This window comes from Polistes fuscatus, unplaced genomic scaffold (assembly GCF_010416935.1).
Source record: "Polistes fuscatus isolate 324 unplaced genomic scaffold, CU_Pfus_HIC Scaffold2, whole genome shotgun sequence".
In the NCBI taxonomy this organism is placed as follows: domain Eukaryota; kingdom Metazoa; phylum Arthropoda; class Insecta; order Hymenoptera; family Vespidae; genus Polistes; species Polistes fuscatus.
The window spans coordinates 17981072-18001851 of NW_025113096.1; the positions used below are offsets into that span (position 1 = coordinate 17981072).

A 20780-nucleotide genomic window follows, 5' to 3' on the forward strand; every position below is an offset into this window, starting at 1 on the left:
ATAATATTTATTTCCGATCAAGTAACGTCTGGTGGTCTAGACTGTGGAGATTACGAGAACGCTTAGTACACACTCCCACTCTAGGGTGTTACGTAGATTTGGAAGAAAGACGGTTGATGACCAATAATGGGTCGGAAGGGGGACTAGGACCGCCTTGCGTACCCCTTACCCTCCGACGGCGGTAGGACCGATGCATAAGAAAGAGAGTTAGTCTTATGATTGCAGTGGAGTTATGTATTATGATTAAGTATTAAGAAGTCTTATGGTATTATGTCGAGATATTAAGTGGTCGTATTATGTTGAAGTGATATGTGTTCTTATTGAGTGATTATTATATCTTACGTCTTATGTGTTACGTCTTTTATGCTTTATGTTTTCTTACGTTTATGATTATGTTATTTTGAAGCCTTATGTTTAAGTGATTTTATGTATGATTAAATATATGTGTACTGTATTTGCCAAAATTCCTCCAACACGGAGTCCTCCGGCGATTGGATTAAGCTTATTATAAGGAGGTGAAAAGGTGTATTAGAATAAAATAAAACACGTGGTTGAGCCAATAAGTGCAATGCTTTATTGGCTCGTCAGGGAAAAGGCCTTGCGGCAAAAAACCCTGTTGTTATCAGTACAATGGACGACGATGGATAACGGACATAGTCCGTGATCACTTCTCGTCACGATTACCCGGATGAGTAATCAAGTTGAAAGAAATAGAACTTATATCTCTCACCGTTAATTATCGCCTCTACTTCTCACGATCGTATTTGTAGTATCTGTAAGATACTTTCGTTTAATAGATAAACTCCTTGTCTTTCTATGCTCCTCTCGCTCTTTGCCTCCGATTAATTTGTCTCCAAGTGTCCTCGTAGGCGTCCAGCGGTTGAATAGTATGCGTGTCTTTCGTATTGTGCCCTCGTAGGCGTCCAGCGGTTGAATAGTATGCGTGTCTTTCGTATTGTGCCCTCGTAGGCGTCCAGCGGTTGAATAGTATGCGTGTCTTTCGTATTGTGCCCTCGTAGGCGTCCAGCGGTTGAATAGACCGAATGTCTTTTTGTAATGAGCCCTGCGGGGTGCTCGCACTCGACGGTCGAGTGGTGGGGGTTATAGATGCTAGTTACTAGTAACTCTCTGTCGATTAGTGGGCGCATAGTAACTATCGATTTTTAGTTACTATGGATTTTTGGTTATGATCGATTCCGATCGTACATGTACTCTTAACTATTAATCCTGACAAACTGTTATCTAAATAATAACGCCCTTTAACCCTTGCATCCAGATCAGAAGAAGAACGATCGATCATCAATCGTTCGTTTACATCTAGAAATATGTTATATTTGGTTTCATCTTGACGATATTTCTAATAAAAATAGAAAAAAAAAGAAGAATGTCAACAGCACACGGTGTTCCCAAGCGGTCACCCATCCAAGTACTAACCGTGCCCAGCGATGCTTGACTTTAGTGATCGGACGAGAACTAGTACTTAAATCGCGGTATGGCCGTTGACGAGAACAACACATCTATTAATTGCTCTTAACCATTGAATTCGTAGCACTACTATGGAAAAAACAAAAGAAAATACTACAAGACGCCTGATACGTACGAGTCTCGGAAAACACGGTTTATATGGAAATTTTCGATCGTGAAAAAGTTCAGACACAATTAATATGGTAGGTGAGATGGTAAGGAATCGTTCAGTAAATTGTTTCCTGTAGAAAAAAAAAAATTTATATTATAGAATATATTACTTTTTGTTTAATCTTGACAATCTCTTCTAATAAAAATAGAAAAAAAAAAGAAGAATGTCAACAGCACACGGTGTTCCCAAGCGGTCACCCATCCAAGTACTAACCGTGCCCAGCGATGCTTGACTTTAGTGATCGGACGAGAACTAGTACTTAAATCGCGGTATGGCCGTTGACGAGAACAACACATCTATTAATTGCTCTTAACCATTGAATTCGTAGCACTACTATGGAAAAAACAAAAGAAAATACTACAAGACGCCTGATACGTACGAGTCTCGGAAAACACGGTTTATATGGAAATTTTCGATCGTGAAAAAGTTCAGACACAATTAATATGGTAGGTGAGATGGTAAGGAATCGTTCAGTAAATTGTTTCCTGAAGAAAAAAAATAAAATTTATATTATAGAGATATATTACTTTTTGTTTAATCTTGACAATCTCTTCTAATAAAAATAGAAAAAAAAAAGAAGAATGTCAACAGCACACGGTGTTCCCAAGCGGTCACCGATCCAAGTACTAACCGTGCCCAGCGATGCTTGACTTTAGTGATCGGACGAGAACTAGTACTTAAATCGCGGTATGGCCGTTGACGAGAACAACACATCTTAATTGCTCTTAACCATTGAATTCGTAGCACTACTATGGAAAAAACAAAAGAAAATACTACAAGACGCCTGATACGTACGAGTCTCGGAAAACACGGTTTATATGGAAATTTCGATCGTGAAAAGTTCAGACACAATTAATATGGTAGGTGAGATGGTAAGGAATCGTTCAGTAAATTGTTTCCTGAAGAAAAAAAAAAAATTTATATTATAGAATATATTACTTTTTGTTTAATCTTGACAATCTCTTCTAATAAAAATAGAAAAAAAAAAGAAGAATGTCAACAGCACACGGTGTTCCCAAGCGGTCACCCATCCAAGTACTAACCGTGCCCAGCGATGCTTGACTTTAGTGATCGGACGAGAACTAGTACTTAAATCGCGGTATGGCCGTTGACGAGAACAACACATCTATTAATTGCTCTTAACCATTGAATTCGTAGCACTACTATGGAAAAAACAAAAGAAAATACTACAAGACGCCTGATACGTACGAGTCTCGGAAAACACGGTTTATATGGAAATTTTCGATCGTGAAAAAGTTCAGACACAATTAATATGGTAGGTGAGATGGTAAGGAATCGTTCAGTAAATTGTTTCCTGAAGAAAAAAAATAAAATTTATATTATAGAGATATATTACTTTTTGTTTAATCTTGACAATCTCTTCTAATAAAAATAGAAAAAAAAAAGAAGAATGTCAACAGCACACGGTGTTCCCAAGCGGTCACCCATCCAAGTACTAACCGTGCCCAGCGATGCTTGACTTTAGTGATCGGACGAGAACTAGTACTTAAATCGCGGTATGGCCGTTGACGAGAACAACACATCTATTAATTGCTCTTAACCATTGAATTCGTAGCACTACTATGGAAAAAACAAAAGAAAATACTACAAGACGCCTGATACGTACGAGTCTCGGAAAACACGGTTTATATGGAAATTTTCGATCGTGAAAAAGTTCAGACACAATTAATATGGTAGGTGAGATGGTAAGGAATCGTTCAGTAAATTGTTTCCTGAAGAAAAAAAATAAAATTTATATTATAGAGATATATTACTTTTTGTTTAATCTTGACAATCTCTTCTAATAAAAATAGAAAAAAAAAAGAAGAATGTCAACAGCACACGGTGTTCCCAAGCGGTCACCCATCCAAGTACTAACCGTGCCCAGCGATGCTTGACTTTAGTGATCGGACGAGAACTAGTACTTAAATCGCGGTATGGCCGTTGACGAGAACAACACATCTATTAATTGCTCTTAACCATTGAATTCGTAGCACTACTATGGAAAAAACAAAAGAAAATACTACAAGACGCCTGATACGTACGAGTCTCGGAAAACACGGTTTATATGGAAATTTTCGATCGTGAAAAAGTTCAGACACAATTAATATGGTAGGTGAGATGGTAAGGAATCGTTCAGTAAATTGTTTCCTGAAGAAAAAAAATAAAATTTATATTATAGAGATATATTACTTTTTGTTTAATCTTGACAATCTCTTCTAATAAAAATAGAAAAAAAAAAGAAGAATGTCAACAGCACACGGTGTTCCCAAGCGGTCACCCATCCAAGTACTAACCGTGCCCAGCGATGCTTGACTTTAGTGATCGGACGAGAACTAGTACTTAAATCGCGGTATGGCCGTTGACGAGAACAACACATCTATTAATTGCTCTTAACCATTGAATTCGTAGCACTACTATGGAAAAAACAAAAGAAAATACTACAAGACGCCTGATACGTACGAGTCTCGGAAAACACGGTTTATATGGAAATTTTCGATCGTGAAAAAGTTCAGACACAATTAATATGGTAGGTGAGATGGTAAGGAATCGTTCAGTAAATTGTTTCCTGAAGAAAAAAAATAAAATTTATATTATAGAGATATATTACTTTTTGTTTAATCTTGACAATCTCTTCTAATAAAAATAGAAAAAAAAAAGAAGAATGTCAACAGCACACGGTGTTCCCAAGCGGTCACCCATCCAAGTACTAACCGTGCCCAGCGATGCTTGACTTTAGTGATCGGACGAGAACTAGTACTTAAATCGCGGTATGGCCGTTGACGAGAACAACACATCTATTAATTGCTCTTAACCATTGAATTCGTAGCACTACTATGGAAAAAACAAAAGAAAATACTACAAGACGCCTGATACGTACGAGTCTCGGAAAACACGGTTTATATGGAAATTTTCGATCGTGAAAAAGTTCAGACACAATTAATATGGTAGGTGAGATGGTAAGGAATCGTTCAGTAAATTGTTTCCTGAAGAAAAAAAATAAAATTTATATTATAGAGATATATTACTTTTTGTTTAATCTTGACAATCTCTTCTAATAAAAATAAAAAAAAAAGAAGAATGTCAACAGCACACGGTGTTCCCAAGCGGTCACCCATCCAAGTACTAACCGTGCCCAGCGATGCTTGACTTTAGTGATCGGACGAGAACTAGTACTTAAATCGCGGTATGGCCGTTGACGAGAACAACACATCTATTAATTGCTCTTAACCATTGAATTCGTAGCACTACTATGGAAAAAACAAAAGAAAATACTACAAGACGCCTGATACGTACGAGTCTCGGAAAACACGGTTTATATGGAAATTTTCGATCGTGAAAAAGTTCAGACACAATTAATATGGTAGGTGAGATGGTAAGGAATCGTTCAGTAAATTGTTTCCTGAAGAAAAAAAATAAAATTTATATTATAGAGATATATTACTTTTTGTTTAATCTTGACAATCTCTTCTAATAAAAATAGAAAAAAAAAAGAAGAATGTCAACAGCACACGGTGTTCCCAAGCGGTCACCCATCCAAGTACTAACCGTGCCCAGCGATGCTTGACTTTAGTGATCGGACGAGAACTAGTACTTAAATCGCGGTATGGCCGTTGACGAGAACAACACATCTATTAATTGCTCTTAACCATTGAATTCGTAGCACTACTATGGAAAAAACAAAAGAAAATACTACAAGACGCCTGATACGTACGAGTCTCGGAAAACACGGTTTATATGGAAATTTTCGATCGTGAAAAAGTTCAGACACAATTAATATGGTAGGTGAGATGGTAAGGAATCGTTCAGTAAATTGTTTCCTGAAGAAAAAAAATAAAATTTATATTATAGAGATATATTACTTTTTGTTTAATCTTGACAATCTCTTCTAATAAAAATAGAAAAAAAAAAGAAGAATGTCAACAGCACACGGTGTTCCCAAGCGGTCACCCATCCAAGTACTAACCGTGCCCAGCGATGCTTGACTTTAGTGATCGGACGAGAACTAGTACTTAAATCGCGGTATGGCCGTTGACGAGAACAACACATCTATTAATTGCTCTTAACCATTGAATTCGTAGCACTACTATGGAAAAAACAAAAGAAAATACTACAAGACGCCTGATACGTACGAGTCTCGGAAAACACGGTTTATATGGAAATTTTCGATCGTGAAAAAGTTCAGACACAATTAATATGGTAGGTGAGATGGTAAGGAATCGTTCAGTAAATTGTTTCCTGAAGAAAAAAAATAAAATTTATATTATAGAGATATATTACTTTTTGTTTAATCTTGACAATCTCTTCTAATAAAAATAGAAAAAAAAAAGAAGAATGTCAACAGCACACGGTGTTCCCAAGCGGTCACCCATCCAAGTACTAACCGTGCCCAGCGATGCTTGACTTTAGTGATCGGACGAGAACTAGTACTTAAATCGCGGTATGGCCGTTGACGAGAACAACACATCTATTAATTGCTCTTAACCATTGAATTCGTAGCACTACTATGGAAAAAACAAAAGAAAATACTACAAGACGCCTGATACGTACGAGTCTCGGAAAACACGGTTTATATGGAAATTTTCGATCGTGAAAAAGTTCAGACACAATTAATATGGTAGGTGAGATGGTAAGGAATCGTTCAGTAAATTGTTTCCTGAAGAAAAAAAATAAAATTTATATTATAGAGATATATTACTTTTTGTTTAATCTTGACAATCTCTTCTAATAAAAATAGAAAAAAAAAAGAAGAATGTCAACAGCACACGGTGTTCCCAAGCGGTCACCCATCCAAGTACTAACCGTGCCCAGCGATGCTTGACTTTAGTGATCGGACGAGAACTAGTACTTAAATCGCGGTATGGCCGTTGACGAGAACAACACATCTATTAATTGCTCTTAACCATTGAATTCGTAGCACTACTATGGAAAAAACAAAAGAAAATACTACAAGACGCCTGATACGTACGAGTCTCGGAAAACACGGTTTATATGGAAATTTTCGATCGTGAAAAAGTTCAGACACAATTAATATGGTAGGTGAGATGGTAAGGAATCGTTCAGTAAATTGTTTCCTGAAGAAAAAAAATAAAATTTATATTATAGAGATATATTACTTTTTGTTTAATCTTGACAATCTCTTCTAATAAAAATAGAAAAAAAAAAGAAGAATGTCAACAGCACACGGTGTTCCCAAGCGGTCACCCATCCAAGTACTAACCGTGCCCAGCGATGCTTGACTTTAGTGATCGGACGAGAACTAGTACTTAAATCGCGGTATGGCCGTTGACGAGAACAACACATCTATTAATTGCTCTTAACCATTGAATTCGTAGCACTACTATGGAAAAAACAAAAGAAAATACTACAAGACGCCTGATACGTACGAGTCTCGGAAAACACGGTTTATATGGAAATTTTCGATCGTGAAAAAGTTCAGACACAATTAATATGGTAGGTGAGATGGTAAGGAATCGTTCAGTAAATTGTTTCCTGAAGAAAAAAAATAAAATTTATATTATAGAGATATATTACTTTTTGTTTAATCTTGACAATCTCTTCTAATAAAAATAGAAAAAAAAAAGAAGAATGTCAACAGCACACGGTGTTCCCAAGCGGTCACCCATCCAAGTACTAACCGTGCCCAGCGATGCTTGACTTTAGTGATCGGACGAGAACTAGTACTTAAATCGCGGTATGGCCGTTGACGAGAACAACACATCTATTAATTGCTCTTAACCATTGAATTCGTAGCACTACTATGGAAAAAACAAAAGAAAATACTACAAGACGCCTGATACGTACGAGTCTCGGAAAACACGGTTTATATGGAAATTTTCGATCGTGAAAAAGTTCAGACACAATTAATATGGTAGGTGAGATGGTAAGGAATCGTTCAGTAAATTGTTTCCTGAAGAAAAAAAATAAAATTTATATTATAGAGATATATTACTTTTTGTTTAATCTTGACAATCTCTTCTAATAAAAATAGAAAAAAAAAAGAAGAATGTCAACAGCACACGGTGTTCCCAAGCGGTCACCCATCCAAGTACTAACCGTGCCCAGCGATGCTTGACTTTAGTGATCGGACGAGAACTAGTACTTAAATCGCGGTATGGCCGTTGACGAGAACAACACATCTATTAATTGCTCTTAACCATTGAATTCGTAGCACTACTATGGAAAAAACAAAAGAAAATACTACAAGACGCCTGATACGTACGAGTCTCGGAAAACACGGTTTATATGGAAATTTTCGATCGTGAAAAAGTTCAGACACAATTAATATGGTAGGTGAGATGGTAAGGAATCGTTCAGTAAATTGTTTCCTGAAGAAAAAAAATAAAATTTATATTATAGAGATATATTACTTTTTGTTTAATCTTGACAATCTCTTCTAATAAAAATAGAAAAAAAAAAGAAGAATGTCAACAGCACACGGTGTTCCCAAGCGGTCACCCATCCAAGTACTAACCGTGCCCAGCGATGCTTGACTTTAGTGATCGGACGAGAACTAGTACTTAAATCGCGGTATGGCCGTTGACGAGAACAACACATCTATTAATTGCTCTTAACCATTGAATTCGTAGCACTACTATGGAAAAAACAAAAGAAAATACTACAAGACGCCTGATACGTACGAGTCTCGGAAAACACGGTTTATATGGAAATTTTCGATCGTGAAAAAGTTCAGACACAATTAATATGGTAGGTGAGATGGTAAGGAATCGTTCAGTAAATTGTTTCCTGAAGAAAAAAAATAAAATTTATATTATAGAGATATATTACTTTTTGTTTAATCTTGACAATCTCTTCTAATAAAAATAGAAAAAAAAAAGAAGAATGTCAACAGCACACGGTGTTCCCAAGCGGTCACCCATCCAAGTACTAACCGTGCCCAGCGATGCTTGACTTTAGTGATCGGACGAGAACTAGTACTTAAATCGCGGTATGGCCGTTGACGAGAACAACACATCTATTAATTGCTCTTAACCATTGAATTCGTAGCACTACTATGGAAAAAACAAAAGAAAATACTACAAGACGCCTGATACGTACGAGTCTCGGAAAACACGGTTTATATGGAAATTTTCGATCGTGAAAAAGTTCAGACACAATTAATATGGTAGGTGAGATGGTAAGGAATCGTTCAGTAAATTGTTTCCTGAAGAAAAAAAATAAAATTTATATTATAGAGATATATTACTTTTTGTTTAATCTTGACAATCTCTTCTAATAAAAATAGAAAAAAAAAAGAAGAATGTCAACAGCACACGGTGTTCCCAAGCGGTCACCCATCCAAGTACTAACCGTGCCCAGCGATGCTTGACTTTAGTGATCGGACGAGAACTAGTACTTAAATCGCGGTATGGCCGTTGACGAGAACAACACATCTATTAATTGCTCTTAACCATTGAATTCGTAGCACTACTATGGAAAAAACAAAAGAAAATACTACAAGACGCCTGATACGTACGAGTCTCGGAAAACACGGTTTATATGGAAATTTTCGATCGTGAAAAAGTTCAGACACAATTAATATGGTAGGTGAGATGGTAAGGAATCGTTCAGTAAATTGTTTCCTGAAGAAAAAAAATAAAATTTATATTATAGAGATATATTACTTTTTGTTTAATCTTGACAATCTCTTCTAATAAAAATAGAAAAAAAAAAGAAGAATGTCAACAGCACACGGTGTTCCCAAGCGGTCACCCATCCAAGTACTAACCGTGCCCAGCGATGCTTGACTTTAGTGATCGGACGAGAACTAGTACTTAAATCGCGGTATGGCCGTTGACGAGAACAACACATCTATTAATTGCTCTTAACCATTGAATTCGTAGCACTACTATGGAAAAAACAAAAGAAAATACTACAAGACGCCTGATACGTACGAGTCTCGGAAAACACGGTTTATATGGAAATTTTCGATCGTGAAAAAGTTCAGACACAATTAATATGGTAGGTGAGATGGTAAGGAATCGTTCAGTAAATTGTTTCCTGAAGAAAAAAAATAAAATTTATATTATAGAGATATATTACTTTTTGTTTAATCTTGACAATCTCTTCTAATAAAAATAGAAAAAAAAAAGAAGAATGTCAACAGCACACGGTGTTCCCAAGCGGTCACCCATCCAAGTACTAACCGTGCCCAGCGATGCTTGACTTTAGTGATCGGACGAGAACTAGTACTTAAATCGCGGTATGGCCGTTGACGAGAACAACACATCTATTAATTGCTCTTAACCATTGAATTCGTAGCACTACTATGGAAAAAACAAAAGAAAATACTACAAGACGCCTGATACGTACGAGTCTCGGAAAACACGGTTTATATGGAAATTTTCGATCGTGAAAAAGTTCAGACACAATTAATATGGTAGGTGAGATGGTAAGGAATCGTTCAGTAAATTGTTTCCTGAAGAAAAAAAATAAAATTTATATTATAGAGATATATTACTTTTTGTTTAATCTTGACAATCTCTTCTAATAAAAATAGAAAAAAAAAAGAAGAATGTCAACAGCACACGGTGTTCCCAAGCGGTCACCCATCCAAGTACTAACCGTGCCCAGCGATGCTTGACTTTAGTGATCGGACGAGAACTAGTACTTAAATCGCGGTATGGCCGTTGACGAGAACAACACATCTATTAATTGCTCTTAACCATTGAATTCGTAGCACTACTATGGAAAAAACAAAAGAAAATACTACAAGACGCCTGATACGTACGAGTCTCGGAAAACACGGTTTATATGGAAATTTTCGATCGTGAAAAAGTTCAGACACAATTAATATGGTAGGTGAGATGGTAAGGAATCGTTCAGTAAATTGTTTCCTGAAGAAAAAAAATAAAATTTATATTATAGAGATATATTACTTTTTGTTTAATCTTGACAATCTCTTCTAATAAAAATAGAAAAAAAAAAGAAGAATGTCAACAGCACACGGTGTTCCCAAGCGGTCACCCATCCAAGTACTAACCGTGCCCAGCGATGCTTGACTTTAGTGATCGGACGAGAACTAGTACTTAAATCGCGGTATGGCCGTTGACGAGAACAACACATCTATTAATTGCTCTTAACCATTGAATTCGTAGCACTACTATGGAAAAAACAAAAGAAAATACTACAAGACGCCTGATACGTACGAGTCTCGGAAAACACGGTTTATATGGAAATTTTCGATCGTGAAAAAGTTCAGACACAATTAATATGGTAGGTGAGATGGTAAGGAATCGTTCAGTAAATTGTTTCCTGAAGAAAAAAAATAAAATTTATATTATAGAGATATATTACTTTTTGTTTAATCTTGACAATCTCTTCTAATAAAAATAAAAAAAAAAGAAGAATGTCAACAGCACACGGTGTTCCCAAGCGGTCACCCATCCAAGTACTAACCGTGCCCAGCGATGCTTGACTTTAGTGATCGGACGAGAACTAGTACTTAAATCGCGGTATGGCCGTTGACGAGAACAACACATCTATTAATTGCTCTTAACCATTGAATTCGTAGCACTACTATGGAAAAAACAAAAGAAAATACTACAAGACGCCTGATACGTACGAGTCTCGGAAAACACGGTTTATATGGAAATTTTCGATCGTGAAAAAGTTCAGACACAATTAATATGGTAGGTGAGATGGTAAGGAATCGTTCAGTAAATTGTTTCCTGAAGAAAAAAAATAAAATTTATATTATAGAGATATATTACTTTTTGTTTAATCTTGACAATCTCTTCTAATAAAAATAGAAAAAAAAAAGAAGAATGTCAACAGCACACGGTGTTCCCAAGCGGTCACCCATCCAAGTACTAACCGTGCCCAGCGATGCTTGACTTTAGTGATCGGACGAGAACTAGTACTTAAATCGCGGTATGGCCGTTGACGAGAACAACACATCTATTAATTGCTCTTAACCATTGAATTCGTAGCACTACTATGGAAAAAACAAAAGAAAATACTACAAGACGCCTGATACGTACGAGTCTCGGAAAACACGGTTTATATGGAAATTTTCGATCGTGAAAAAGTTCAGACACAATTAATATGGTAGGTGAGATGGTAAGGAATCGTTCAGTAAATTGTTTCCTGAAGAAAAAAAATAAAATTTATATTATAGAGATATATTACTTTTTGTTTAATCTTGACAATCTCTTCTAATAAAAATAGAAAAAAAAAAGAAGAATGTCAACAGCACACGGTGTTCCCAAGCGGTCACCCATCCAAGTACTAACCGTGCCCAGCGATGCTTGACTTTAGTGATCGGACGAGAACTAGTACTTAAATCGCGGTATGGCCGTTGACGAGAACAACACATCTATTAATTGCTCTTAACCATTGAATTCGTAGCACTACTATGGAAAAAACAAAAGAAAATACTACAAGACGCCTGATACGTACGAGTCTCGGAAAACACGGTTTATATGGAAATTTTCGATCGTGAAAAAGTTCAGACACAATTAATATGGTAGGTGAGATGGTAAGGAATCGTTCAGTAAATTGTTTCCTGAAGAAAAAAAATAAAATTTATATTATAGAGATATATTACTTTTTGTTTAATCTTGACAATCTCTTCTAATAAAAATAGAAAAAAAAAAGAAGAATGTCAACAGCACACGGTGTTCCCAAGCGGTCACCCATCCAAGTACTAACCGTGCCCAGCGATGCTTGACTTTAGTGATCGGACGAGAACTAGTACTTAAATCGCGGTATGGCCGTTGACGAGAACAACACATCTATTAATTGCTCTTAACCATTGAATTCGTAGCACTACTATGGAAAAAACAAAAGAAAATACTACAAGACGCCTGATACGTACGAGTCTCGGAAAACACGGTTTATATGGAAATTTTCGATCGTGAAAAAGTTCAGACACAATTAATATGGTAGGTGAGATGGTAAGGAATCGTTCAGTAAATTGTTTCCTGAAGAAAAAAAATAAAATTTATATTATAGAGATATATTACTTTTTGTTTAATCTTGACAATCTCTTCTAATAAAAATAGAAAAAAAAAAGAAGAATGTCAACAGCACACGGTGTTCCCAAGCGGTCACCCATCCAAGTACTAACCGTGCCCAGCGATGCTTGACTTTAGTGATCGGACGAGAACTAGTACTTAAATCGCGGTATGGCCGTTGACGAGAACAACACATCTATTAATTGCTCTTAACCATTGAATTCGTAGCACTACTATGGAAAAAACAAAAGAAAATACTACAAGACGCCTGATACGTACGAGTCTCGGAAAACACGGTTTATATGGAAATTTTCGATCGTGAAAAAGTTCAGACACAATTAATATGGTAGGTGAGATGGTAAGGAATCGTTCAGTAAATTGTTTCCTGAAGAAAAAAAATAAAATTTATATTATAGAGATATATTACTTTTTGTTTAATCTTGACAATCTCTTCTAATAAAAATAGAAAAAAAAAAGAAGAATGTCAACAGCACACGGTGTTCCCAAGCGGTCACCCATCCAAGTACTAACCGTGCCCAGCGATGCTTGACTTTAGTGATCGGACGAGAACTAGTACTTAAATCGCGGTATGGCCGTTGACGAGAACAACACATCTATTAATTGCTCTTAACCATTGAATTCGTAGCACTACTATGGAAAAAACAAAAGAAAATACTACAAGACGCCTGATACGTACGAGTCTCGGAAAACACGGTTTATATGGAAATTTTCGATCGTGAAAAAGTTCAGACACAATTAATATGGTAGGTGAGATGGTAAGGAATCGTTCAGTAAATTGTTTCCTGAAGAAAAAAAATAAAATTTATATTATAGAGATATATTACTTTTTGTTTAATCTTGACAATCTCTTCTAATAAAAATAGAAAAAAAAAAGAAGAATGTCAACAGCACACGGTGTTCCCAAGCGGTCACCCATCCAAGTACTAACCGTGCCCAGCGATGCTTGACTTTAGTGATCGGACGAGAACTAGTACTTAAATCGCGGTATGGCCGTTGACGAGAACAACACATCTATTAATTGCTCTTAACCATTGAATTCGTAGCACTACTATGGAAAAAACAAAAGAAAATACTACAAGACGCCTGATACGTACGAGTCTCGGAAAACACGGTTTATATGGAAATTTTCGATCGTGAAAAAGTTCAGACACAATTAATATGGTAGGTGAGATGGTAAGGAATCGTTCAGTAAATTGTTTCCTGAAGAAAAAAAATAAAATTTATATTAGAGATATATTACTTTTTGTTTAATCTTGACAATCTCTTCTAATAAAAATAGAAAAAAAAAAGAAGAATGTCAACAGCACACGGTGTTCCCAAGCGGTCACCCATCCAAGTACTAACCGTGCCCAGCGATGCTTGACTTTAGTGATCGGACGAGAACTAGTACTTAAATCGCGGTATGGCCGTTGACGAGAACAACACATCTATTAATTGCTCTTAACCATTGAATTCGTAGCACTACTATGGAAAAAACAAAAGAAAATACTACAAGACGCCTGATACGTACGAGTCTCGGAAAACACGGTTTATATGGAAATTTTCGATCGTGAAAAAGTTCAGACACAATTAATATGGTAGGTGAGATGGTAAGGAATCGTTCAGTAAATTGTTTCCTGAAGAAAAAAAATAAAATTTATATTATAGAGATATATTACTTTTTGTTTAATCTTGACAATCTCTTCTAATAAAAATAGAAAAAAAAAAGAAGAATGTCAACAGCACACGGTGTTCCCAAGCGGTCACCCATCCAAGTACTAACCGTGCCCAGCGATGCTTGACTTTAGTGATCGGACGAGAACTAGTACTTAAATCGCGGTATGGCCGTTGACGAGAACAACACATCTATTAATTGCTCTTAACCATTGAATTCGTAGCACTACTATGGAAAAAACAAAAGAAAATACTACAAGACGCCTGATACGTACGAGTCTCGGAAAACACGGTTTATATGGAAATTTTCGATCGTGAAAAAGTTCAGACACAATTAATATGGTAGGTGAGATGGTAAGGAATCGTTCAGTAAATTGTTTCCTGAAGAAAAAAAATAAAATTTATATTATAGAGATATATTACTTTTTGTTTAATCTTGACAATCTCTTCTAATAAAAATAGAAAAAAAAAAGAAGAATGTCAACAGCACACGGTGTTCCCAAGCGGTCACCCATCCAAGTACTAACCGTGCCCAGCGATGCTTGACTTTAGTGATCGGACGAGAACTAGTACTTAAATCGCGGTATGGCCGTTGACGAGAACAACACATCTATTAATTGCTCTTAACCATTGAATTCGTAGCACTACTATGGAAAAAACAAAAGAAAATACTACAAGACGCCTGATACGTACGAGTCTCGGAAAACACGGTTTATATGGAAATTTTCGATCGTGAAAAAGTTCAGACACAATTAATATGGTAGGTGAGATGGTAAGGAATCGTTCAGTAAATTGTTTCCTGAAGAAAAAAAATAAAATTTATATTATAGAGATATATTACTTTTTGTTTAATCTTGACAATCTCTTCTAATAAAAATAGAAAAAAAAAAGAAGAATGTCAACAGCACACGGTGTTCCCAAGCGGTCACCCATCCAAGTACTAACCGTGCCCAGCGATGCTTGACTTTAGTGATCGGACGAGAACTAGTACTTAAATCGCGGTATGGCCGTTGACGAGAACAACACATCTATTAATTGCTCTTAACCATTGAATTCGTAGCACTACTATGGAAAAAACAAAAGAAAATACTACAAGACGCCTGATACGTACGAGTCTCGGAAAACACGGTTTATATGGAAATTTTCGATCGTGAAAAAGTTCAGACACAATTAATATGGTAGGTGAGATGGTAAGGAATCGTTCAGTAAATTGTTTCCTGAAGAAAAAAAATAAAATTTATATTATAGAGATATATTACTTTTTGTTTAATCTTGACAATCTCTTCTAATAAAAATAGAAAAAAAAAAGAAGAATGTCAACAGCACACGGTGTTCCCAAGCGGTCACCCATCCAAGTACTAACCGTGCCCAGCGATGCTTGACTTTAGTGATCGGACGAGAACTAGTACTTAAATCGCGGTATGGCCGTTGACGAGAACAACACATCTATTAATTGCTCTTAACCATTGAATTCGTAGCACTACTATGGAAAAAACAAAAGAAAATACTACAAGACGCCTGATACGTACGAGTCTCGGAAAACACGGTTTATATGGAAATTTTCGATCGTGAAAAAGTTCAGACACAATTAATATGGTAGGTGAGATGGTAAGGAATCGTTCAGTAAATTGTTTCCTGAAGAAAAAAAATAAAATTTATATTATAGAGATATATTACTTTTTGTTTAATCTTGACAATCTCTTCTAATAAAAATAGAAAAAAAAAAGAAGAATGTCAACAGCACACGGTGTTCCCAAGCGGTCACCCATCCAAGTACTAACCGTGCCCAGCGATGCTTGACTTTAGTGATCGGACGAGAACTAGTACTTAAATCGCGGTATGGCCGTTGACGAGAACAACACATCTATTAATTGCTCTTAACCATTGAATTCGTAGCACTACTATGGAAAAAACAAAAGAAAATACTACAAGACGCCTGATACGTACGAGTCTCGGAAAACACGGTTTATATGGAAATTTTCGATCGTGAAAAAGTTCAGACACAATTAATATGGTAGGTGAGATGGTAAGGAATCGTTCAGTAAATTGTTTCCTGAAGAAAAAAAATAAAATTTATATTATAGAGATATATTACTTTTTGTTTAATCTTGACAATCTCTTCTAATAAAAATAGAAAAAAAAAAGAAGAATGTCAACAGCACACGGTGTTCCCAAGCGGTCACCCATCCAAGTACTAACCGTGCCCAGCGATGCTTGACTTTAGTGATCGGACGAGAACTAGTACTTAAATCGCGGTATGGCCGTTGACGAGAACAACACATCTATTAATTGCTCTTAACCATTGAATTCGTAGCACTACTATGGAAAAAACAAAAGAAAATACTACAAGACGCCTGATACGTACGAGTCTCGGAAAACACGGTTTATATGGAAATTTTCGATCGTGAAAAAGTTCAGACACAATTAATATGGTAGGTGAGATGGTAAGGAATCGTTCAGTAAATTGTTTCCTGAAGAAAAAAAATAAAATTTATATTATAGAGATATATTACTTTTTGTTTAATCTTGACAATCTCTTCTAATAAAAATAGAAAAAAAAAAGAAGAATGTCAACAGCACACGGTGTTCCCAAGCGGTCACCCATCCAAGTACTAACCGTGCCCAGCGATGCTTGACTTTAGTGATCGGACGAGAACTAGTACTTAAATCGCGGTATGGCCGTTGACGAGAACAACACATCTATTAATTGCTCTTAACCATTGAATTCGTAGCACTACTATGGAAAAAACAAAAGAAAATACTACAAGACGCCTGATACGTACGAGTCTCGGAAAACACGGTTTATATGGAAATTTTCGATCGTGAAAAAGTTCAGACACAATTAATATGGTAGGTGAGATGGTAAGGAATCGTTCAGTAAATTGTTTCCTGAAGAAAAAAAATAAAATTTATATTATAGAGATATATTACTTTTTGTTTAATCTTGACAATCTCTTCTAATAAAAATAGAAAAAAAAAAGAAGAATGTCAACAGCACACGGTGTTCCCAAGCGGTCACCCATCCAAGTACTAACCGTGCCCAGCGATGCTTGACTTTAGTGATCGGACGAGAACTAGTACTTAAATCGCGGTATGGCCGTTGACGAGAACAACACATCTATTAATTGCTCTTAACCATTGAATTCGTAGCACTACTATGGAAAAAACAAAAGAAAATACTACAAGACGCCTGATACGTACGAGTCTCGGAAAACACGGTTTATATGGAAATTTTCGATCGTGAAAAAGTTCAGACACAATTAATATGGTAGGTGAGATGGTAAGGAATCGTTCAGTAAATTGTTTCCTGAAGAAAAAAAATAAAATTTATATTATAGAGATATATTACTTTTTGTTTAATCTTGACAATCTCTTCTAATAAAAATAGAAAAAAAAAAGAAGAATGTCAACAGCACACGGTGTTCCCAAGCGGTCACCCATCCAAGTACTAACCGTGCCCAGCGATGCTTGACTTTAGTGATCGGACGAGAACTAGTACTTAAATCGCGGTATGGCCGTTGACGAGAACAACACATCTATTAATTGCTCTTAACCATTGAATTCGTAGCACTACTATGGAAAAAACAAAAGAAAATACTACAAGACGCCTGATACGTACGAGTCTCGGAAAACACGGTTTATATGGAAATTTTCGATCGTGAAAAAGTTCAGACACAATTAATATGGTAGGTGAGATGGTAAGGAATCGTTCAGTAAATTGTTTCCTGAAGAAAAAAAATAAAATTTATATTATAGAGATATATTACTTTTTGTTTAATCTTGACAATCTCTTCTAATAAAAATAGAAAAAAAAAAGAAGAATGTCAACAGCACACGGTGTTCCCAAGCGGTCACCCATCCAAGTACTAACCGTGCCCAGCGATGCTTGACTTTAGTGATCGGACGAGAACTAGTACTTAAATCGCGGTATGGCCGTTGACGAGAACAACACATCTATTAATTGCTCTTAACCATTGAATTCGTAGCACTACTATGGAAAAAACAAAAGAAAATACTACAAGACGCCTGATACGTACGAGTCTCGGAAAACACGGTTTATATGGAAATTTTCGATCGTGAAAAAGTTCAGACACAATTAATATGGTAGGTGAGATGGTAAGGAATCGTTCAGTAAATTGTTTCCTGAAGAAAAAAAATAAAATTTATATTATAGAGATATATTACTTTTTGTTTAATCTTGACAATCTCTTCTAATAAAAATAGAAAAAAAAAGAAGAATGTCAACAGCACACGGTGTTCCCAAGCGGTCACCCATCCAAGTACTAACCGTGCCCAGCGATGCTTGACTTTAGTGATCGGACGAGAACTAGTACTTAAATCGCGGTATGGCCGTTGACGAGAACAACACATCTATTAATTGCTCTTAACCATTGAATTCGTAGCACTACTATGGAAAAAACAAAAGAAAATACTACAAGACGCCTGATACGTACGAGTCTCGGAAAACACGGTTTATATGGAAATTTTCGATCGTGAAAAAGTTCAGACACAATTAATATGGTAGGTGAGATGGTAAGGAATCGTTCAGTAAATTGTTTCCTGAAGAAAAAAATAAAATTTATATTATAGAGATATATTACTTTTTGTTTAATCTTGACAATCTCTTCTAATAAAAATAGAAAAAAAAAAGAAGAATGTCAACAGCACACGGTGTTCCCAAGCGGTCACCCATCCAAGTACTAACCGTGCCCAGCGATGCTTGACTTTAGTGATCGGACGAGAACTAGTACTTAAATCGCGGTATGGCCGTTGACGAGAACAACACATCTATTAATTGCTCTTAACCATTGAATTCGTAGCACTACTATGGAAAAAACAAAAGAAAATACTACAAGACGCCTGATACGTACGAGTCTCGGAAAACACGGTTTATATGGAAATTTTCGATCGTGAAAAAGTTCAGACACAATTAATATGGTAGGTGAGATGGTAAGGAATCGTTCAGTAAATTGTTTCCTGAAGAAAAAAAATAAAATTTATATTATAGAGATATATTACTTTTTGTTTAATCTTGACAATCTCTTCTAATAAAAATAGAAAAAAAAAAGAAGAATGTCAACAGCACACGGTGTTCCCAAGCGGTCACCCATCCAAGTACTAACCGTGCCCAGCGATGCTTGACTTTAGTGATCGGACGAGAACTAGTACTTAAATCGCGGTATGGCCGTTGACGAGAACAACACATCTATTAATTGCTCTTAACCATTGAATTCGTAGCACTACTATGGAAAAAACAAAAGAAAATACTACAAGACGCCTGATACGTACGAGTCTCGGAAAACACGGTTTATATGGAAATTTTCGATCGTGAAAAAGTTCAGACACAATTAATATGGTAGGTGAGATGGTAAGGAATCGTTCAGTAAATTGTTTCCTGAAGAAAAAAAATAAAATTTATATTATAGAGATATATTACTTTTTGTTTAATCTTGACAATCTCTTCTAATAAAAATAGAAAAAAAAAAGAAGAATGTCAACAGCACACGGTGTTCCCAAGCGGTCACCCATCCAAGTACTAACCGTGCCCAGCGATGCTTGACTTTAGTGATCGGACGAGAACTAGTACTTAAATCGCGGTATGGCCGTTGACGAGAACAACACATCTATTAATTGCTCTTAACCATTGAATTCGTAGCACTACTATGGAAAAAACAAAAGAAAATACTACAAGACGCCTGATACGTACGAGTCTCGGAAAACACGGTTTATATGGAAATTTTCGATCGTGAAAAAGTTCAGACACAATTAATATGGTAGGTGAGATGGTAAGGAATCGTTCAGTAAATTGTTTCCTGAAGAAAAAAAATAAAATTTATATTATAGAGATATATTACTTTTTGTTTAATCTTGACAATCTCTTCTAATAAAATAGAAAAAAAAAAGAAGAATGTCAACAGCACACGGTGTTCCCAAGCGGTCACCCATCCAAGTACTAACCGTGCCCAGCGATGCTTGACTTTAGTGATCGGACGAGAACTAGTACTTAAATCGCGGTATGGCCGTTGACGAGAACAACACATCTATTAATTGCTCTTAACCATTGAATTCGTAGCACTACTATGGAAAAAACAAAAGAAAATACTACAAGACGCCTGATACGTACGAGTCTCGGAAAACACGGTTTATATGGAAATTTTCGATCGTGAAAAAGTTCAGACACAATTAATATGGTAGGTGAGATGGTAAGGAATCGTTCAGTAAATTGTTTCCTGAAGAAAAAAAATAAAATTTATATTATAGAGATATATTACTTTTTGTTTAATCTTGACAATCTCTTCTAATAAAAATAGAAAAAAAAAAGAAGAATGTCAACAGCACACGGTGTTCCCAAGCGGTCACCCATCCAAGTACTAACCGTGCCCAGCGATGCTTGACTTTAGTGATCGGACGAGAACTAGTACTTAAATCGCGGTATGGCCGTTGACGAGAACAACACATCTATTAATTGCTCTTAACCATTGAATTCGTAGCACTACTATGGAAAAAACAAA

General features: G+C 36.0%; 47 non-coding genes across 47 annotated transcripts; all 47 read right to left on the reverse strand.

Moving 5' to 3' along the window:
- Positions 1–1385: 1385 nt before the first annotated feature.
- On the reverse strand, positions 1386–1504 carry LOC122517239. Its single transcript, XR_006303746.1, has one exon. It is a non-coding gene; the product is annotated as a 5S ribosomal RNA (ribosomal RNA).
- Positions 1505–1800: 296 nt separating this feature from the next.
- On the reverse strand, positions 1801–1919 carry LOC122517269. Its single transcript, XR_006303772.1, has one exon. It is a non-coding gene; the product is annotated as a 5S ribosomal RNA (ribosomal RNA).
- A 299-nt stretch (positions 1920–2218) lies between these two features.
- Positions 2219–2337, reverse strand: LOC122517247. The gene has a single exon (XR_006303754.1). It is a non-coding gene; the product is annotated as a 5S ribosomal RNA (ribosomal RNA).
- Positions 2338–2630: 293 nt separating this feature from the next.
- LOC122517281 lies at positions 2631–2749 on the reverse strand. The gene has a single exon (XR_006303783.1). It is a non-coding gene; the product is annotated as a 5S ribosomal RNA (ribosomal RNA).
- A 299-nt stretch (positions 2750–3048) lies between these two features.
- Positions 3049–3167, reverse strand: LOC122517292. Its single transcript, XR_006303794.1, has one exon. It is a non-coding gene; the product is annotated as a 5S ribosomal RNA (ribosomal RNA).
- Positions 3168–3466: 299 nt separating this feature from the next.
- LOC122517303 lies at positions 3467–3585 on the reverse strand. The gene has a single exon (XR_006303805.1). It is a non-coding gene; the product is annotated as a 5S ribosomal RNA (ribosomal RNA).
- Positions 3586–3884: 299 nt separating this feature from the next.
- Positions 3885–4003, reverse strand: LOC122517245. The gene has a single exon (XR_006303752.1). It is a non-coding gene; the product is annotated as a 5S ribosomal RNA (ribosomal RNA).
- A 299-nt stretch (positions 4004–4302) lies between these two features.
- Positions 4303–4421, reverse strand: LOC122517250. Its single transcript, XR_006303755.1, has one exon. It is a non-coding gene; the product is annotated as a 5S ribosomal RNA (ribosomal RNA).
- Positions 4422–4718: 297 nt separating this feature from the next.
- LOC122517251 lies at positions 4719–4837 on the reverse strand. The gene has a single exon (XR_006303756.1). It is a non-coding gene; the product is annotated as a 5S ribosomal RNA (ribosomal RNA).
- A 299-nt stretch (positions 4838–5136) lies between these two features.
- LOC122517259 lies at positions 5137–5255 on the reverse strand. The gene has a single exon (XR_006303763.1). It is a non-coding gene; the product is annotated as a 5S ribosomal RNA (ribosomal RNA).
- A 299-nt stretch (positions 5256–5554) lies between these two features.
- LOC122517262 lies at positions 5555–5673 on the reverse strand. The gene has a single exon (XR_006303766.1). It is a non-coding gene; the product is annotated as a 5S ribosomal RNA (ribosomal RNA).
- Positions 5674–5972: 299 nt separating this feature from the next.
- On the reverse strand, positions 5973–6091 carry LOC122517263. The gene has a single exon (XR_006303767.1). It is a non-coding gene; the product is annotated as a 5S ribosomal RNA (ribosomal RNA).
- A 299-nt stretch (positions 6092–6390) lies between these two features.
- On the reverse strand, positions 6391–6509 carry LOC122517265. Its single transcript, XR_006303768.1, has one exon. It is a non-coding gene; the product is annotated as a 5S ribosomal RNA (ribosomal RNA).
- A 299-nt stretch (positions 6510–6808) lies between these two features.
- LOC122517266 lies at positions 6809–6927 on the reverse strand. Its single transcript, XR_006303769.1, has one exon. It is a non-coding gene; the product is annotated as a 5S ribosomal RNA (ribosomal RNA).
- Positions 6928–7226: 299 nt separating this feature from the next.
- On the reverse strand, positions 7227–7345 carry LOC122517267. Its single transcript, XR_006303770.1, has one exon. It is a non-coding gene; the product is annotated as a 5S ribosomal RNA (ribosomal RNA).
- A 299-nt stretch (positions 7346–7644) lies between these two features.
- On the reverse strand, positions 7645–7763 carry LOC122517268. The gene has a single exon (XR_006303771.1). It is a non-coding gene; the product is annotated as a 5S ribosomal RNA (ribosomal RNA).
- A 299-nt stretch (positions 7764–8062) lies between these two features.
- LOC122517270 lies at positions 8063–8181 on the reverse strand. The gene has a single exon (XR_006303773.1). It is a non-coding gene; the product is annotated as a 5S ribosomal RNA (ribosomal RNA).
- A 299-nt stretch (positions 8182–8480) lies between these two features.
- LOC122517271 lies at positions 8481–8599 on the reverse strand. Its single transcript, XR_006303774.1, has one exon. It is a non-coding gene; the product is annotated as a 5S ribosomal RNA (ribosomal RNA).
- A 299-nt stretch (positions 8600–8898) lies between these two features.
- Positions 8899–9017, reverse strand: LOC122517272. The gene has a single exon (XR_006303775.1). It is a non-coding gene; the product is annotated as a 5S ribosomal RNA (ribosomal RNA).
- Positions 9018–9316: 299 nt separating this feature from the next.
- On the reverse strand, positions 9317–9435 carry LOC122517273. The gene has a single exon (XR_006303776.1). It is a non-coding gene; the product is annotated as a 5S ribosomal RNA (ribosomal RNA).
- A 299-nt stretch (positions 9436–9734) lies between these two features.
- LOC122517274 lies at positions 9735–9853 on the reverse strand. Its single transcript, XR_006303777.1, has one exon. It is a non-coding gene; the product is annotated as a 5S ribosomal RNA (ribosomal RNA).
- Positions 9854–10152: 299 nt separating this feature from the next.
- On the reverse strand, positions 10153–10271 carry LOC122517275. The gene has a single exon (XR_006303778.1). It is a non-coding gene; the product is annotated as a 5S ribosomal RNA (ribosomal RNA).
- A 299-nt stretch (positions 10272–10570) lies between these two features.
- LOC122517276 lies at positions 10571–10689 on the reverse strand. The gene has a single exon (XR_006303779.1). It is a non-coding gene; the product is annotated as a 5S ribosomal RNA (ribosomal RNA).
- Positions 10690–10986: 297 nt separating this feature from the next.
- LOC122517277 lies at positions 10987–11105 on the reverse strand. The gene has a single exon (XR_006303780.1). It is a non-coding gene; the product is annotated as a 5S ribosomal RNA (ribosomal RNA).
- Positions 11106–11404: 299 nt separating this feature from the next.
- LOC122517278 lies at positions 11405–11523 on the reverse strand. Its single transcript, XR_006303781.1, has one exon. It is a non-coding gene; the product is annotated as a 5S ribosomal RNA (ribosomal RNA).
- A 299-nt stretch (positions 11524–11822) lies between these two features.
- Positions 11823–11941, reverse strand: LOC122517279. The gene has a single exon (XR_006303782.1). It is a non-coding gene; the product is annotated as a 5S ribosomal RNA (ribosomal RNA).
- Positions 11942–12240: 299 nt separating this feature from the next.
- On the reverse strand, positions 12241–12359 carry LOC122517282. The gene has a single exon (XR_006303784.1). It is a non-coding gene; the product is annotated as a 5S ribosomal RNA (ribosomal RNA).
- A 299-nt stretch (positions 12360–12658) lies between these two features.
- LOC122517283 lies at positions 12659–12777 on the reverse strand. Its single transcript, XR_006303785.1, has one exon. It is a non-coding gene; the product is annotated as a 5S ribosomal RNA (ribosomal RNA).
- Positions 12778–13076: 299 nt separating this feature from the next.
- On the reverse strand, positions 13077–13195 carry LOC122517284. Its single transcript, XR_006303786.1, has one exon. It is a non-coding gene; the product is annotated as a 5S ribosomal RNA (ribosomal RNA).
- A 299-nt stretch (positions 13196–13494) lies between these two features.
- Positions 13495–13613, reverse strand: LOC122517285. Its single transcript, XR_006303787.1, has one exon. It is a non-coding gene; the product is annotated as a 5S ribosomal RNA (ribosomal RNA).
- Positions 13614–13910: 297 nt separating this feature from the next.
- LOC122517286 lies at positions 13911–14029 on the reverse strand. The gene has a single exon (XR_006303788.1). It is a non-coding gene; the product is annotated as a 5S ribosomal RNA (ribosomal RNA).
- A 299-nt stretch (positions 14030–14328) lies between these two features.
- Positions 14329–14447, reverse strand: LOC122517287. Its single transcript, XR_006303789.1, has one exon. It is a non-coding gene; the product is annotated as a 5S ribosomal RNA (ribosomal RNA).
- Positions 14448–14746: 299 nt separating this feature from the next.
- LOC122517288 lies at positions 14747–14865 on the reverse strand. The gene has a single exon (XR_006303790.1). It is a non-coding gene; the product is annotated as a 5S ribosomal RNA (ribosomal RNA).
- A 299-nt stretch (positions 14866–15164) lies between these two features.
- LOC122517289 lies at positions 15165–15283 on the reverse strand. The gene has a single exon (XR_006303791.1). It is a non-coding gene; the product is annotated as a 5S ribosomal RNA (ribosomal RNA).
- A 299-nt stretch (positions 15284–15582) lies between these two features.
- LOC122517290 lies at positions 15583–15701 on the reverse strand. Its single transcript, XR_006303792.1, has one exon. It is a non-coding gene; the product is annotated as a 5S ribosomal RNA (ribosomal RNA).
- A 299-nt stretch (positions 15702–16000) lies between these two features.
- On the reverse strand, positions 16001–16119 carry LOC122517291. Its single transcript, XR_006303793.1, has one exon. It is a non-coding gene; the product is annotated as a 5S ribosomal RNA (ribosomal RNA).
- A 299-nt stretch (positions 16120–16418) lies between these two features.
- On the reverse strand, positions 16419–16537 carry LOC122517293. Its single transcript, XR_006303795.1, has one exon. It is a non-coding gene; the product is annotated as a 5S ribosomal RNA (ribosomal RNA).
- Positions 16538–16836: 299 nt separating this feature from the next.
- Positions 16837–16955, reverse strand: LOC122517294. Its single transcript, XR_006303796.1, has one exon. It is a non-coding gene; the product is annotated as a 5S ribosomal RNA (ribosomal RNA).
- Positions 16956–17254: 299 nt separating this feature from the next.
- On the reverse strand, positions 17255–17373 carry LOC122517295. Its single transcript, XR_006303797.1, has one exon. It is a non-coding gene; the product is annotated as a 5S ribosomal RNA (ribosomal RNA).
- Positions 17374–17672: 299 nt separating this feature from the next.
- Positions 17673–17791, reverse strand: LOC122517296. Its single transcript, XR_006303798.1, has one exon. It is a non-coding gene; the product is annotated as a 5S ribosomal RNA (ribosomal RNA).
- A 299-nt stretch (positions 17792–18090) lies between these two features.
- Positions 18091–18209, reverse strand: LOC122517297. Its single transcript, XR_006303799.1, has one exon. It is a non-coding gene; the product is annotated as a 5S ribosomal RNA (ribosomal RNA).
- A 298-nt stretch (positions 18210–18507) lies between these two features.
- Positions 18508–18626, reverse strand: LOC122517298. Its single transcript, XR_006303800.1, has one exon. It is a non-coding gene; the product is annotated as a 5S ribosomal RNA (ribosomal RNA).
- Positions 18627–18924: 298 nt separating this feature from the next.
- LOC122517299 lies at positions 18925–19043 on the reverse strand. The gene has a single exon (XR_006303801.1). It is a non-coding gene; the product is annotated as a 5S ribosomal RNA (ribosomal RNA).
- A 299-nt stretch (positions 19044–19342) lies between these two features.
- Positions 19343–19461, reverse strand: LOC122517300. The gene has a single exon (XR_006303802.1). It is a non-coding gene; the product is annotated as a 5S ribosomal RNA (ribosomal RNA).
- A 299-nt stretch (positions 19462–19760) lies between these two features.
- On the reverse strand, positions 19761–19879 carry LOC122517301. Its single transcript, XR_006303803.1, has one exon. It is a non-coding gene; the product is annotated as a 5S ribosomal RNA (ribosomal RNA).
- A 298-nt stretch (positions 19880–20177) lies between these two features.
- On the reverse strand, positions 20178–20296 carry LOC122517302. Its single transcript, XR_006303804.1, has one exon. It is a non-coding gene; the product is annotated as a 5S ribosomal RNA (ribosomal RNA).
- A 299-nt stretch (positions 20297–20595) lies between these two features.
- On the reverse strand, positions 20596–20714 carry LOC122517304. Its single transcript, XR_006303806.1, has one exon. It is a non-coding gene; the product is annotated as a 5S ribosomal RNA (ribosomal RNA).
- Between the last annotated feature and the right edge of the window lie 66 nt (positions 20715–20780).